The following is a 17,531-nucleotide window of genomic DNA, read 5'->3' on the forward strand; positions in this document are numbered from 1 at the left end:
TCCTGAGCTACTGTTGTCCTGCAGTGGGACCTTGCTATGTATCATCATGCTCAGCCTTCTCTGTCAGGAACTCACTGACGGTGAATGTAAAAATGCAGATTTCTTTTAAATATGATTGTTTTAAAACCCTATTTGTATAAATAAAGAAGTATACATTTTATACCCTGAGCCCTTATTCTTCTTTAGAATCCTTTTTATTCTTTCAGTGTATTTGAAATATAAATTTGGCCAGAAGGATTTAATCTTAACAATATAGGACTGGTACTCAAGAGGAGTATTAAATTCATGGTTTTTCTGCTATTTTGAAGAGGAGGATGACAAGTGCCAATGTTGTTGTTTTTCCCCCTGGCCCAGTTTTATAGTTTTCAATCTCTCAAAAGCATGCAAGTAGCAAAAAAGCAGTTTGAAGAGAAAGAAAACTAGATCCAGATGCTACTTCTCCTTCAGACAACCACAGGTTCTTGTCTCATGTCCCATCAGAGGGATTTCAGTCACATTCCCCAGAAACAGTATCAGGAACACTGATCCCTGTGTTTAGAGTTCAATTGGCAATGAAGCAGCACTCACAGGATGAGTGCAAGTTCCTGGTTTCCAGGGTAGTTTCTCAAGGTGTCTGGAGCTTTAAGTACAGAAGTGACTCTAGCTGTTTGAGGGAGTGAGAGGCTGAGAAGCTGACTAGTCCCATAGTGTATCCAGAACTGCTTGACACAGTACTTCCAAGTCAAGGAGAGGAGGGGAGACATGGCCTGTCCCAATGACCCATTCTCACGTTCATTTTTCCAGCAGTCAAAGCTGTCTGAGGCCCACAGGGTGTTGTAAGGATATAAGGGATGGATGGATCTAGCCTGTTGGGTATGTTTACTTTACGTGAGTGAAACAGAAATCTCAATTGCTTAGAACCTACAATAGCCAGGAAAAAGGTAAACACTTCTGTTTTCACTGGAGGCCAAATCAGTCACTGGTTCTTTTTGCCAGAATCTTTCACTCTTCTTTCAGTGAGGCTCCAGGCAGGTTGTCTGTGCCAAGCATTCCTCCATGGCCACCAATAACCTGTAAGAGCACCTTTTTCTTCAGAAACAGGGCTATGGGAATATGGCAAATTATAGAAAGCTCTAAGGAAAAGGTACTTCTGGGTGAGGTGCAAGTCCCTTGTTGCTAGTAAAGTTGGGAGATGGTAAGTTCCGTAAGTTTTCCTCTACCAGGCCTGAGGTTGGGGTAGGGTAGGGAGGGGTGGGATAGAGATCTTTAAGCCAAGCTGGTCTCACTCATTAGAAAGTAAAACTGTCCCAGAGAGTGATCTATGACTAGAAGGAGGTTTTGTGTCCTTGCCCCAGGGAGATCAAAGTGCAAATAGCTTCCATTGTGGGAGTCCTAGGGAGTAAGTGTTGACTCCCCTAGGACTCTAGTCCTAGAACTGACCAGGTTGGATGACCCCAAATCTTCTAAGGTTGCTGGGTCAGAACTGAAGGCAGGCCTGGCCAAGGAACTCTCATTCCTCAGTGGGTGAAGGATTGAGGCCAAGCTGTGATGGAGGCACCACCCATCCTATCTACCAGTGTTTGACTAAGAACATTATTGTTTTCTCTTAAGTACTCATTTATGAGTCTTTTCATGAGTCTTTTCTGGTGGCTTTGGCTTGTTTCTTTACACTTTTGAAGAAGTAGTTCTTGGTTCATAATTAATGACTCATGCCTCACTCCTTAGAAAACTCCTGTTGATAATTTTACCAGTAGACCACCATGTATTTTTCAGGCATGACTTTTGTTTTCTCCTAGCCAGAGCTCTGCATTCATTGCCACACAAGCTAATGTGGAGGTGATTCCTATAGATAGGTGATTTTTTGTCCAATTGCTAAGTGTAGCATCTCCCTTATTCTCATGTACCTTAGTAATTGTATCAAATAATTAATAGAGTTCTTGACAAGTATGATAAACAAAGTTCAGAGGTGAAGATGCAGCTCAGTGGTAGAGTACATCCCTGGCAAACACATGACTCTCAGTTCAGTCCCCAGCACCAAAAGGAGGAAAGGCAACAAATGTTAGGCTCAGGAGAGGATACATTAGGACTCATAGAAAAGCAGCACCCAGATTGGCAATGAGGAGTTGTGAAATGAGGGAACATTGGTAGAATATTTGTAGGGGGGAAGAAGAAAGCCCCTTGATGTGTGTACCCTTTTAGAAAGCAGAGGTAGAAACAGGGAATTAACCTCTGGTAGTCAGCCTAGGCCGTGGAAGGAAGAAGCCATGACATTTATGTTACTCTAATGGGACCAGAGTGTAAAGTGGCACCACCATACCAGGCCATGGCCTGACAAGAAGAGACATTCTTGCATTGGAGAGATGTCTTTTGACCACTTTGGCCATGTTAATGATATTTCCTTATGCTGTTTCCTTTTTCCTTCCAACTTGTCATACCTATAGCAGATCCTGTCCAGGAGACCCATTCTCTCTAATCTTATTCTCTAAAAGTCTCCTAGTTTATAGCTGCACATATCCTAGACCAAAAAAGTAGGGGGTAGATACTCTGTCAGACATAGATTGAAACTGAAAGGTATCTTTAAAGTAGACTTTGACAAGGTTCTGGTATTGACAGTCTTGTGTTGATATGTGCTGTGATTGCAACCAGCTTCTGGTCTAATTCTGAGATGACAGTGGGAGAGAAATGGTGATAGGACATCATGGACCACTATGGTTTCAAACCCTTCACAGGTACATCTCCATTCATGGATGTGCTATCAGCCAACATACAGATGTCTGTTAAAGGGGTGATGGCTGGGAAAAGGAAATTTATTGGCCACAGATGAGACCAGCCTTTGGACAAGTGGTTGCATTTCAGTGAGAGGCAAAGAGTGCCTACCTATACAGAGATATTTTTCAGGAAGCAAGATGATTCACTCACATCTTCTTATCCACAAAATAATCTGAGAATAACTCTGGAATCCCAGAGGTGAGAGTCATGTGCTTTGCGTTTCTACATGACTGCTTTGCTTCATGGCTCTTTATGCTCTTCTGAAACCTCCTTCTGAGCTGGCCCACATGTGCCCAGGAGGCAGGAATCAAAGGGGACTTGGAAGCTTGGCTGCTAATCACTCTGGCCACACTGACTTGGGGCTGTAGGCATGTGCTGGGCATCTGCTCTATTCTAATGGTATGGGCTCCAGTGGGAGCTTTGGTTCTTACCAGGAGAAGGTAACAGTGCCTCTGTTTTTGAGCCATCTCCCAGGTCAGGATGTCTTTATCTGCAAAGGCTTGAGCTTTGCCATATCTCTCATCATGACAGGTTTCTTTCTTTCTTTCTTTCTTTCTTTCTTTCTTTCTTTCTTTCTTTCTTTCTTTCTTTCTTTCTTTCTTTCTTTCTTTCTTTCTTTCTTTCTTTTTCTTTATTTTGTTGGTCATGGGACTTGAACTCTAGGCCTAGGGGCTGTCTCTCTGTTCTTCAGCTCAAGTATAGCTCTCTATCACTTGAGCCACAGTGCCACTTCCAGTTTTCTGGTGGTTTCTTGGAGATAAGTGTCTCAAGGCCTATCCTTCCCAAGCTGGTTTTTTACTGGCATACTCAGATCTCTGCCTCCTGAGTAGCTGGGTTTATAGTCAAGGGCCACTGGCGCCCAGTTTGACAGGTTAATTGTTTGCTAAACATAACAATGGCTGCATTCTGTTCTGGGAAAAGTTTCCCTATCATCCTACAACACTGATGGTCTTAGTGTTGTGGCAGAGCACACAGCAAGGGGGCTTTCTATGTATGCATATTGACTAATACCTGAAAAGGCAGCTTGCAAAGGCCAAGGAGATTGTTGTTGAAGAGATTGTTTTTCAAAAGCCCCTAGTGCTAGGAAGGCTCTGGAAATGCATACATCTCAACTTGCACTGGGCATTTCCAAATTTTAAGTTCTAGTGTTGTTTCTTTTCCTTTGTACACAGCTTGAGTAGGTTGTTCCAGACAAGGAAAGCTACCTACAGAAGGTCTGTGTGCTAGCTACACTCATACAGAACAAGCAGTTCAGGGCTTGATTTTTGGTACATTTTTAGACTGCAATCTCTTCACTGGTGAGGTTTTTTAATGTTTCCCAGATCATTTTAAATGATTTTTTGCCCTCTCACCATATCATTTAGGTTTCTATCCTAAGCTAAATTAGCAACAACAATAACAAAAACAACAGACTGGACTCACTTGTAAAGTAGTTAAAAGTGCCACCTGCTGTTCAAACTGCAGAAATACCCATTTCTTGTAACCTTCAGAGAAACAAAGGCTTTCTTTTTATTATTATGATTATTATTGTGAAAATACCATACAGAGGGGTCTTTAAAATGCTTATAGTAGTCTGTACCCAAAGTGGTCCTTATCATTGGAACTTATGGTGACTTCCTGGTGATAAAAGAAGTCCTGAGTGCCCTGAAAACAGCCACTGCCAATGACAGCAGGTCTATCTCAGTGCACCCGGCAGCATCTTCTATTGTGGCCTGGACTTAATTTACTTCATAGACCATCTCACCGATGATAAAAAGAGAAAAGGCACCAAGATGGCAGATGCAATCAGGTTTGCAGAGCCAATGTGTTTGCATCGGGGTTGGGGTTAGTTTTCCAAGTACTAGAACTGAAGATCACAGCCCTGCATAGGCTTCAATGTCAGTCATTTAAGTCAGTTGACTCAATTAACTCATCTGCTCTTTCTATGAGTCTGACATTAATGACTGCTTATCAGAGGCCAACAACTGAAACCCAGCAAGTGCTCGGCATGTTGGCTAAGAGTGCTGTATAGATAATGTACAGCTGCATGGTACTTGTGCTGTACACTTCTCCTATGCTTCCCCGAATTCTAAATATTTCTAGTAGAGAGGAAAAAAGCTGAATCAGCTAATGAACACATCTTACATCTGTTGGGTTGTTTTAATAGTATTATGGTTTGATTGGACTCAAAGCCTCATACATGCTAGGCATGCATTCTACCACACCTCCTGCCCCCATCTTGCTTTAAGTATTTTAAGTAATTTTTGGGCTTTGCTCTTCCCTCACATACACCTCCCACAGAGCTGGGATTTCAGGAATGAACCACCTAGCCAGAATAATTTGTTGAGATAAGGTCTGCTTGCTAAAACTTTGCCTAGACTAGCCTTGGATCTCAGTCCCCCCCATCTCTGTTATTCCCCAAAATAACATACCTATGGTTTGAAATATTATAATCCCATTATTATTCTGAGTTCTCAGATGTGGTGCTAGAAGGCATTGCCTTCTTACTTGACTTGAAATTATAAACCTTCATCAGTGGACATAATTCTGCTCTAGACTATCAGAACCTCATATCAAAGTGTAGACACTGCTCATTGTTAAATCATAGTTCAGGATATGTTGCATGTCTTTAAGCCTCACTTTTTACACACACACACACACACACACACACATATGCACACACATACACAGAAACACACACACATACCATTGTCTTCAGTGGTGACTTTGTACATCTTCTGTGAGACCACCTGAGTCCTCTCTTATGTATCTTAGAGCTTTTCTTACCAATCTTGCTGCTCTCCAGTCTTCTCCCTCCTCAGGTGTCCAGTCTCTGCCCTTGACAGTGGCTGAGGCTTGTAGTACTGGGATTAGAGAAAGAGAAAAGATAGATACAGATATTTAAGTAGAAACCTCATCTCATGCACTTTTAGGTGATTTTAGATGATTGTTTTCATCAGATCCTCACTCCTATTACTTCTCCCAGCCTCCCTATGCCATGTCCTTCTCCTAGATCCCACAGAAGGCTCAGCTGATATTATAGGAAACTGAAACATTGTGCTTCTGTGAAACCTGCATTGCTGCTGCTTTGAGTAAACGTATTTTTATCAGCGATAATTTTGCTTAATGGAATATGGGAGAATCAGAAAAAACTACTTATTTAAAGCAGTTTCACTTAACCTTTCTCTTACTCAGTTTATTTAAATTAACTTTATATGCCTATGAGGGACATTACACAAAACAATATTTCTATGTATTGTATTTTTGCTTGTTTCTGTGGTATCATGACTCTAATTCCTTAAACTTTTTGAGGCAAAGATCTTCATTGTGGCAAATATTCAGAATGGAAGGAAAGGGAAGTGATAATGGAGATCAATTAACATCTTACATCATCCACTGTCCAGGGCTGCTATTTCCACTATTGGAATTGATGATACCCAGTTTGCAGATTCATTGTCATGAAATGGCCCTTACATCATTGATAAAACTGAGTATCTTGGGTTCCCTTTATAGCATTGGACTTTTGATGTCTGCATACTATGTGTCTGAAGGACCCAAGAGCAAGCTTATCTCCACAGAAGTGAGGTCTCCTCTCATGATAGAGTGAGATAATGTGCAGACTTTCCAAAGGAAGAGGCTATTACTCAGCACTCCTATATTACAGGATTTGGAGAGAGAACAAAACAAACCCGTAAACTGGCCCTAGAACTTGACCTCTTCCTACTCATTCCTTTCTTCTTCAGATAATAAAGCTGAGTAAGCTGAGGAAGGAAGCACACTACCTCCTAATTCAAATTTTGTTGCCTGGTTTCCCCAGACAATTCCTACACCCTTCCATGAGGGTTTGACCTAATATCTGATCTTGTCAAGTGTCTTCTCAGAAGGAATTCTATTGAATAATAATGTCTTCAAAAACTAACTTTGTGGAAAATCTTTCCTTCCCTTCCATATCTAAGACAGCCTTTAACTCAGTTCACAGATAATCCAGTGGGAACAAATACAAATTGAGTATGCTGCATTGTACACCTATTAATGTTTATGGGCTTTAATATTAAGTTTTAAAAGATAAGTATAAAAACCAGGGGCCTGCTGGTTCATGCCTGTAATCCTAGCTACTCAGGGGGATGAAATCTGAGGATTGCAGTTTGAAGCCAGCTGAGACAAGAAAGTCCATGAGACTCTTATCTCCAATAAACTACTAAGAAAAAGCTGGAAGTGGTGTTGGGATTTAGTTGGTAGAACACTAGCCTTGAGCACAGAGAGGCTCAGAGACAGTGCACAGGCCCTATGTTCAAGCCCAATGGCTAGCAAACACAACCGCATGTATACTTAACAAAACTGTACACATTTCCTCTTTAGGTCCATCATGATCTCCTACCACTAGCCACACTGCCGCTGGATTTTTGTAGTTCATGATCATACAGCTTTGTGGACTGGAGAGGTCTCTCCTGACAGGTCATTTCTACAAAGATTTGGTGGGTGGCTGTGTTTTAACAAACTGAGTTTCTGTTCAACTCATGTTTACAAATGAGTTTACACATCATCATTGCACCCTTCCTCTGAGCAGGGCTGCTGATGAATTTAGCATGGACCTCTGAAATAGAGACATAATTTTATTTGACATTATTATCATTCCAGGCAAAAATTGAAATTCCAGTTATAAAACAATGTATCAATCCTATTGAAATCCTGGTATTGATTTTCCTCAAAGACTTTGAAACCAGAATTTTTTTTAATCTTGAAAATGTAGTACAGAGGGGTTACAATTACACGAGCAAGGTAATGAGTACATTTCTTTTTTTGGGGGGTGGGGAGTCCGGTCATGGGCCTGAACTCTGGGCCTGGTCGCTGTCCCTCAGCTCTTCACCTCAAGGCTAGCGCTCAACCACTTGAGCCACAGCACCACTTCCAGCTTTTTATTTCTGCTTCTGTGGTGCTGAGGAATCAAACCCAGAGCCTCATGCATGCAAGGCAATCTCTGTACCACTGAGCCACCTTCCCAGCCCAAATGAGTACATTTCTTATCAAGCATTGTTCCCTCCTCCTTTGTTTCCCCTTACCATCCCTTCCCATCTCCCTCCCCATACCATGCCAGAGTTGTAAAATTCATTTTTTGACATAACGTCTTGTACATCTCATTGTTGCAATGGGTCCACCTGTATCCCTGTTTAAACAATTTGTTTTTTCCCTTCCCCTCCACAAATTATAGCAACATCAAATACAGTGAAAACAGGGATTATACTGAGGAGGAGGGACATAAAAAACCACAAAACAATCATCTTATAAATATGTTTAAAACAATAGCAAGAAAGAAAAAATATGAGTCCTTATCTTGGGATTCATTTCACCTAACATCAACTCCTCTGAACATTTCTGCTTGTCTCAGACATATACTAGTCATTGCAAATAAGGGAAACCATGGGACCTGTGTTTCTTTGGGCTTGAGATGAGAATTTTTTTATGTATGTACAAATATATCATGGGAGAAGCATGGAATCATGGACAGTTTTTTTATTCTTATGTTTTCATGTACCACAGCTTTATTGTTAAACTCCATTGTGAGCTTTCGAATAATGCCTTGGGCCATCTCATTTAGAAACCTTAGATATTAGTGTGGCTTATTCTTTTAAAGGATCAATTCTTGCATAATGCAAAACATTACTTACCTTGGGGACAATTGGCAAGGCTGAGATGAGGTTGGCCTCACCTAATGGACTACACCTCACACCAGTTGCTGGAATCTGCTGCATCTGCAAGCCCTGTTCTCCTGTGTTCCTTACAAACCTCCCAACCTCCCTCCTTACAATATAATCTAGCTGGAAGCAGTGACTCACATCTGTAATTCTAGCTACTCAAAAGTCTGAGATACATCCAGAGGATTTGTGTTAAGACCAGATCAATTAGAAAAGTCTGTTAAAATTGAGCCTCCAATGATTAGTACAAACAGGACTGAAAGTGTGATTCAAGTATTCAAGTGCCAGCCAACTAAGCAGAAGACCCTGAATTCAACTGCAGGACTTGCACGGGGGGGGGGGGGAAGGGAGGGGGAGGGGAGATGCAGCACTATATTCCATCTTGATAGTATTCAGAGGATGAGGAACTAGTAGGAAGTGCCTCAATAGCTGTTGTCAGTCAAGCTCTGGCTTAGAACTCTGTATATGAAAAGTTTTAGTTATTCTTCAAAGGTCAGGCTCAAACTACCTATAAAGAATCACTTTATATGTATGTAGGTATAAGTTTATGCTTTGATCTACTCTGTGAAATCAGAACAAGAGACTACCTCTGAAAACAGAATCAGCTGTATGGTGGGGAGGAAGAAGCAGATTCCCTATATAGTATAGCATCAACCTCCCTGGAACTACAAAGCCTATAAAACAAACTCCAGTACAGCATTGGTTGTGTTTTATGGCAAGGTCTTGTCCCCTGCAAAGGCCTCCCTCTCCCATGTCTGCTTTGCTCTCCAATTTCCTGTGGCAGTAGCATCCAACAACACATAATGGGATACAGGCATTGAGATGCTTGCTGATCTTTATTTCCAACCTTATGTCTTAAATTAGCTTATCTCCATGTCCATAAGTTAATTTAGTCCAGTTTATAAGACCTTAGAAAATACGTGTTTCCAATTCAATGTGTAAAGTCTCCTTGCAGGGGCAGGTTATATCCCTTAGTCAATAACCCTTCAGTCAGTACCAGACAATCTTAGTGCCAAGTTCACTCTGAATTTTCCCTTTTCTTGGATACAAGAACTCCCTAAAGTCAGTATGATCCTTGGGTCTTCAAAGAGAGAAAGTTGGAAATGCTATATGCAATAGTCAGAGTGGCCAAGAGCCACTGTAAATATGAAAGCCCTTCTGGCTATGTCACCTACAACTGGTGGTAGCAGCGACACCTGTGTAATATCCAGGCTGTAGGTAAGCCTTTACAATCTGCAGCAGGTAGATCCACAATCTACCTTTTCTGGGAGGAGGCTTTTTAAGAAATCTTAATTTTTATGATTTGCATAGTTTCTGCTTGGCAACTTCCAATCTAGAATAGATTTTTGTCATCTGCTCACATATGCAATGTTTTTACTTGTTCCCTGTGTACTTTTTTAACTTTAGAAACTTAGTGAATACTTTCATCCAGTTTAAGAAGCCTAATTTTGTAGAAGTAAAAGGCCCAGCCATTGGACTAGGAGCATCCACATGGCCTCTTTGTGATGTGGTTTGGACCAAGGAAAAGGCTTGGTTCCAAACACCTTGTACCCCCGTAGGACAGAATCCAGATGGCTGCTCTACTGATATCTTTCCCAAGGATATGGGAGGCACATCTGTGAGCACCTTGGTTAAAAACTTATTTTAGACAATGTCCTAAGAACCTGTGCTTTGGGTGTTGTTTCACTCAGGGTATCTTGTGTGTTCTCTGGGGACATTTCATCAAACCCACTTGGTTCATGTAGTGCTGTAATACTTCCCAGGAGAAGGCCTTTCCTCCCATGAGGAGCCTCCAGATTTACCTAAATCACACTGATACCCAGTTTTCAATCAAGAATTTTCTTTTACTTCACTTTAAAAGCTGCCCTTTTAAAGTGGCAGTGGGAGGCCATGCACTAGTGGCTCACACACTAGCCTTTTGGGAGGCTGATACCAGAATTGCAGTTTGAAGCCATTGTAGGCAGAGAAACCCAAGAGATTCTTATTGCAATTAGCCTGGAAAAAGCCACTAGGGATCAGTGGCTGGAATGGTAGAGTGCCAGCTTTGAACAAAAAAGAGCTAGGTTAAGAGCCAAAGGCCCTGAGTTCAAGTCCTATTATACACAATATCCCCCGCACCCGTACCCACACACCTTCCCCAACAAACACACAAAAGCAATTAGGGAGCAAACTTGCACAAATAAAAGAAGCAGGGAGAGGGGTTCAGTATAATTTTGTGGTTCATTTTTTCACTATTTAAATTGGTCCATTCATGATGAGAGATTGTGTTTGTGTTTTCTCAATTACATATACCTTGTTCCTTAGTTCTAGAGACAGACTGAGAGTGTTGGCACAGAAGAGAATCCACAAAGATTGAATTCTGTTGAAGAGAGGGACTGGATGTCAGATTGGATAGGGGACAAGTGCAACTCCTCCAGCTCCACCACTGAGTGTCCCATAGTTTGACCTGGCCAATTGGCATGATGCTGTCTTTGTACCCATCAGTGTGGGGAGTGCAGGAAGACAATTGTGTCATGGAAAATGACTGTAGCTGAGGGAGTTGCAGAAGGAACTGACAGCCCACAGCTGAAGTAACAGGATCTCCCTTTGGGGTTCACAGCTAAGTTTACCTCCTCATGTAGAAATATCCAGTATCCAAGGGTATCACTTCCTTGGGGAGCCTACAATGAGGGGAGATAGTACAATTTCAGGCAATCTTTGGAGCAATTAGAGTACAATGAAGAAGAAAATGTGTGTCTCCTCTCTGAAATTCCAGAGGGTAAGAGTAACTGAGGAGAGGAAGCTGTCAGTCACTGCTGAGTTGGTAGGGTTGAGAAGGAAGGCACATTGGAGCTGGGAGTCACATGTGTAATCCTAACTATTTAAGATGCTAAGATTGGGATGATCATTATTCAGGGCCATCCCAAGCCAAAAACTGGGTGACATCTCCTCTTAAGCTATCAATTAATATCAACTTCACTACAACAGGAAGCTTAAAATAGGTGAGTCCAGGCCCAGGCATGTACCTGGATAGGAAGCAAGACCATAACTAAAAAATGACCAGCACAAAATAGGAATATAGCTCACCTACCTAGCAAGTACAATACTCTGAGTTCTAACACGAGTACCATGAACAAGGTTAAGCATGGTGACCTCGGTGCCCCAGTGTGATTCACTGAGATGGCTGCAGCATCTGTTGCTCTGTAGGCTCCTGCCAAAGAGGAACAGTCCATCGACATCCCTCAATCTATGCTTACCAAGACAGCAAATGCTGAGCAGAACCCCTCACAATGGCCAAGGATGGAGGTTTAGTTGGAACTTTGGCCCCTCAAAGGAGAGGAGAGCAACGATCTGCAGGACCAGATGGACTCCTGAGTGAGAGAAGGGCAGAAGGAGGCAATGTTGAGGTTGGTACGGGGTTTGTGTTTAATGACTATTATGGCTTCAGTGGAAATGTTCTGACTTTGATTAGCATGTTTTATGACATGTGAATCAAGGGAGAGCTAGGGCAGTGAGGGAAACACACTTGTGTAAATTTTCCATAGGTTGAAACTTACTCTAAAGTCTAAGTTGTTTTTGAAAACTGAAATGTGGAGAAGTTGATAAAAGAGCACAGCTGCCCAGTACTGGCACTGTTCTCTGTAGATTTACCTGCCCTATCCATCCCTCTACTGGTGGGTACTTGTCCCCAGGGTGCCTCATACCCCATCCCAGTGTGCTGCTCAATCCAGAACAGCTGCTGTTGGGCAGGGAGGATCAGGAAGCCCTGATGCACTCATGTGCCAACAGTGCCTCCTTCCCTTGGAGGCACAACACAATCCAGAGCTCTGCAGCACCCTATCATTGCTATGAATTGGAGTCTCCAACACTTGGGCTTTGCCTGCATTATTCCCCCACACCTCCAGACCAGCCTTTTGGGGACTTCTGAGACCTGGAGGATAAGAAAGGGAGGCCTGGAGGCAGCTTCTCTTCCCATTGGAGCACTGAGTTTGCCACAAGGACCTAACAGGCTGAGAATCTTGGGAATGAACAATGCAGGGTGGCTAAACTTTGATACTCTCTGCTAACATGTCAGGCATTTACTGACATTTATATTCTAGCCCTCTGTGTCCACCAAACCATGGCCATTTGGGGTGTGTGTGTATGTCTGATAAGTCAGAAAGTGATTGCTAGCAAACAAGAATGACCAGTGCTAATGGGTTCATATGGTTGACTGTACTGGCCCTTTATGAGAGATCTCTGGTAGATCTGAATGTGATGTTGCAGTTGACAATTCTTTCCATCAACCCATCCCTCTATTTATCATTCAATTCACATCCTACTCCCTACTTTTCCAGCTCTCTGACCAGCAGTCCAGGTTAACACTCAGTACTGTTCAGCCCCAATACTTTGACATCAAGTAGATGACCAGTGCAGTCCCATTTGGGGTTATTTTCCTCTTCTTGTCACTATAGGATGATACTGTAAGGAAGTGGCCAGTCCCCTCCTTGGCTTGCATACCCACACTGTCTGACCACAACAAATCAATTTCTATAAGCTCATAAGTTCTTAGTAAGTATGAAGGTGTATTCTCAGAAATTGCATGCCACGTTTTAGGCTCCTGTCTTTCTTCACCTGTAGCCTAGCATACCTTCCTTGGGCAGATTACTGAGTTTTTCTGAAACTTTGCCAGCAATTTGAGAAGAGTAAGGGTTGGACTCAGGTCTCAGCCTCCTACTTTCCTGATATCCAGGAGTCCCACACGTACAAGAGAGTATTCTGCCCTCACCTGGGATGTCCATGTTTAGCACATGATGGTGTCGCATCAGGTCCCATAGTGGTCCACCTGGCATTGAAATGCTTTTTTGTCCATTTTACTATGCTGTGTCCACCTATCCCTACCTGATTAAGGGTAGATCTTTAAGCTCATTGTGAGTTATTACTGAAGAAGCTGACTTGCTAGCAATTAAATGCTAATTCTACCACTAAAGAATCCTTATTTCCAGGAAAATGTTAAGATCATTGTAAACAATAATCTGGGGGAATGTGTGGAGGTGCAATGGTATGGGAGGATGAGGGTCAACTAGAGGAAAGACTAAGTAAATATGGATAGGTAAACACCATCTAACCAAATGGCATTTTGGAAGTGGAATCTTTGTAATGAATGTTGACAGTGGTAGAATTCTTGATGGTTCATTGTGTTTGGAAAGATAAAAATTAGTTTGAAGTCTCTGCAACATAAGCACGTGCAACTTAATATTATCAGTGTACACAACAAGTGCATGAGTACGTGAAGTTGTACACATACACACACATACACAAAGTTGGAATTGAAGAGATGTTATTAGTACAGACCTGGGACTAAAGGACCTGTGCTACAAGCAGCACAAGGTGACCTATACTATGACAGCTCTTGCTCATATTGTATGCTCACCGTAAGCCATACTTCCAGACCTTCTTTTGCGATTATTTTGAAGGTGGGATCTCAAGACTTTTCTGCTTAGGCTGGTCTCAGAGCCACCATCCTCCAGATTTAAGCCTACCTATTAGCTAAGATCACAGGTATGAGCCACCAATCCTGGCCCACTGCTTGTGTGTTTAAGTGGAAAATGGTTAACAAGGGGCTGGGAAGGTGGTTCAGTGGTAGAGTGCTTGCCTTGCATGCATGAGGCCCTGGGTTCGATTCCCCAGCACCACATAAGCAAAAAGAAAAAAAGCCAGAAGTGGCTCTGTGGCTCAAATGGTAGAGCACTAGCCTTGAGCTGAAGAGCTGAGGGACAGCGCCCAGGCCCAGAGTTCAGGCCCTACAACCGGACCAAAAAAAAAAAAGAAAGAAAGAAAAGAAAAGAAAAGAAAATGGTTAACAGCCTTGAATCAGTCATGTCATTCACACTCTTGGCAAAATTCAGGAACTCCTTTTATTGTCTTGCACATCCAGTCATTTGGAAAAGTGAAAAGCACAAGTCAGGAAAGACTCCCTAGTAACAAACAGATGTGTATGGAGCTAGCTGGGAAGATGGACCACCATGACAGTGTGCTGGCTAGAGACAGATGGCTCCAGTTAGACCAAATGGAGAGAACCAGATAAGGGCATGAATAGAATGTAATGGAAGAGAACGATGTTAGAGCTATTGGCTGACTTTCAAAGGGCAGAAAACAAAAAAGAAGTAATGAGACTAGGCATGGTGGTACATGCCTATGATCTGCATACAAAGGTAGCTTAGCCCAAAGTCCTACTTAGATTAGACCCTATCTCAAAAAAGAGAAGTTACTGAGAGAACAGAGTGGAACCACTATCACTGAGTTATCTGGACCTGAACATATTGGCATATACTATTGAGAATATACTTCTATTGGCTAGCAGGACTAGGCTGTGGCTTCCCTACTATATGTTGAGAAAGAAAATGATGCTCTAAGATGGGAAAATGCAGTGGTCCTAGGGCCCTTCTCCTTTATCCACTCTCACTTGTCTGCCTTGAAGAACTGACTTAATATAAAGAACAAGGTTTAGTGAGATTTCTGATAAATGTTTACTTATAGTAGATCCTTTTCCCCCAAGGACATGCTGCTTAGTCAACCTGTGGATTAGCAGAACATTCCACACTCTTCAGATGCTTATGATCTGTCCAAGACTGTGCTCAAATGCCAGCCTCACTTAGGGTGATGTTCAGAACCTTGCAAGGCTTTCTGCTGAGGAACAGGTCCCCTGCCACTGTGTTCATCCTTCTTGCCTCTCTTGAAGGGTGGTGAGTCAGCCATACCTGTGCCCTCCAGCATTAGTTCGTGTGCTATGTGCACTGCGTGGAAGTAAAAAAGCAGTGGAAACTGTAGTGTCCTGTGGGCAATTTTCATGAAGATTTCATCTCTTGAGAAGGGAGACTCTACCCACTGCTTGTTTACCTGAAGCCCAGAAGCTCTGGGTCTGATTTTCAGCACTGCCAGGGAAACACAGAAGGAAGTCATCATTTCGACCCATTCTCCCCTCCTCACCCTGCATGAGCATCTGGGAGCCTGTTGTTGGAATGGTAAATCCAGACACTTTCCTCTGAAACCAAAATGAAAACCTGGGACAAAATTAAAGTCAGTGTAAAGTGATGTATCGATTTATACACTATTACATGTTGTAAAAACAAAAGAATGTTCACTTCCTTCATGCAGTCATTCGAAGTCATGTGTCAGACTCACTCAGCATGGCAATAATTTTGGGAACATCAAAGTCCTGGCTGCTTTGTCTCTTATAGTTATATCCACATGGTGAAATTTGATATCCAGCAGTAATAGCTCAGCCATTAGAACATGGGCTCTGTCTCAGGAACAAGTCACTTTTTGTAACTCAGAGAGGAAAAGAAACCCCAGACAGCCATTCTATGCCTGGCTCACTTCCATAAGATTAACAATTACTTGGCCTTATTTATGGCTCATTTTCTTGCATATGAAGAGTTCACACATGGGAGCTGACTTTAGAGGACAGAGTGCAGATAAAGGAAGTTAAAACAATAACCTCAAACACAAAGTAGACCTTTTCTAGTTCACATTTTTGGAGTCCATATGATTCTGAATGAGGTTATGTCTTTCTCATAATAACTCAACCCATCTGCCCATTGGATCATGACTCTACACAATTCATAATTAGTGTCTACTAGCACATGTGCCACAGGATCTGGGGTTTGTGAGTAACCATCCTCATTGTTGACATTGGGGGATGAGGCTTCCTCTGTCTGCTTGCATCATGTTTCACATCTCAACACTCTCCTTCCTTTCAGGCCAATGAAATGATGCTCAGTGGTTGGAAGCTGACCTCACAGGAGACTTGTGGCAAAGGCCTGGTCTCCCAGGTTTCTGGCCAGGGAAGTCATGGTTCTAGTCATGGAGCTTGCCTCCTGTAATACAGTTGCTCATGTAGTTGTTTCTTTTACATGTTAGTTTTTTAAAAAATAAAATATTGGGTTGGGAAGGTGGCCTAGTGGTAGAGTGCTTGCCTAGCATGCATGAAGTCCTGAGTTTGATTCTTCAGTAACCACATATCCAGAAAAAGCTGGAAGTGTTGCAGTGGCTCAAGTGTTAGTATGCTAGCTTTAAGCAAAAAATGCTTAGGGACAGTGCACAGGCACTGAGTTCAGGCCCCAGGAATTGCAAAAGTGAACAAATTGTCGATCAGCTTTTACCACTTCAGGCCATAAAAAAGGGTAACAAGGCTCAGGACTGTTGCTACAAGAGTTCATGTCTTCCCACAAACAGAGGGATAAGGCTCCTGTCTCTCACTTTCCAGTACCCAGAAAACCCTAAAATGGTGAATGGATCAATAAAATGTGGTATACATGTATGAGGTTACATATATATATATATATGTATGTATGTATGAGGTTACATACATACATATATATGTATGTATGTATGAGGTTACATACATGTATACCACATTTTATATACATATATGTATATATAGATATAAATATATACATATATGTGTGTATATGTACATATATACATATATACATATATATAAATGTATGTATGAACACACACACACACACACACACACACACACACACACACACACACACACACACACACAAACAGAGAGAAATCCCACTCATCCGTCAGAGAGCATGATAGACTACCATTTGTAATAATGTGGAAAGACTGGGAAAGAATTATATTATGGGAAGTAATCCAGACCCAGAGAACACAAGCTGCATGGTTTCCCTTATTTGTGGCTGCTAGAATGTTCCAATAAACCCAAAAGCAAATACATTCAGTTGTATGCTAATAGTTACAGATGAATTAACTGAAGTATAGTAGACTCTATGAAGAGCAGAAATAGTGTGGTATTTTTTCCTCTAAAGAAATGTTTAATGGTCTGCCAAGAAAACAAAAACTCTCAAAGTTTGTCTGGCAATCCATTCACTTGTTAATAACTTAGTAATTAAGGATGCTCTCACCAGAGTGGGCAAGAGTAAACGTAGTAGTCAAACATATTTTAGTGACTAAAATTCCAAAGCTTACTGACATCACAAATAAATGTATCATGTTTAAAATTTTAATCTATTTCTATTTCCTGACTTGCCACACCAAGAATTATTGTCTTACAAGGGAATATGAAAATAAAAACATCCATTTGTGGAAATGAACATGAGATTAGTTGTTCTTTCT

At 41.9% G+C, this 17,531-nt stretch overlaps 1 pseudogene; it reads left to right on the plus strand.

Annotated features, from left to right (window-relative positions):
* Positions 1-3,149: 3,149 nt before the first annotated feature.
* Positions 3,150-17,531, plus strand: part of LOC138836029 (chromodomain Y-like protein) — a 70,120-nt pseudogene continuing 55,738 nt past the window's right edge.

This window comes from Dipodomys merriami, unplaced genomic scaffold (assembly GCF_024711535.1).
Source record: "Dipodomys merriami isolate MVZ:Mamm:240054 unplaced genomic scaffold, mDipMer1.0.p SCAF_247, whole genome shotgun sequence".
NCBI classification, from domain to species: Eukaryota; Metazoa; Chordata; class Mammalia; order Rodentia; family Heteromyidae; genus Dipodomys; species Dipodomys merriami.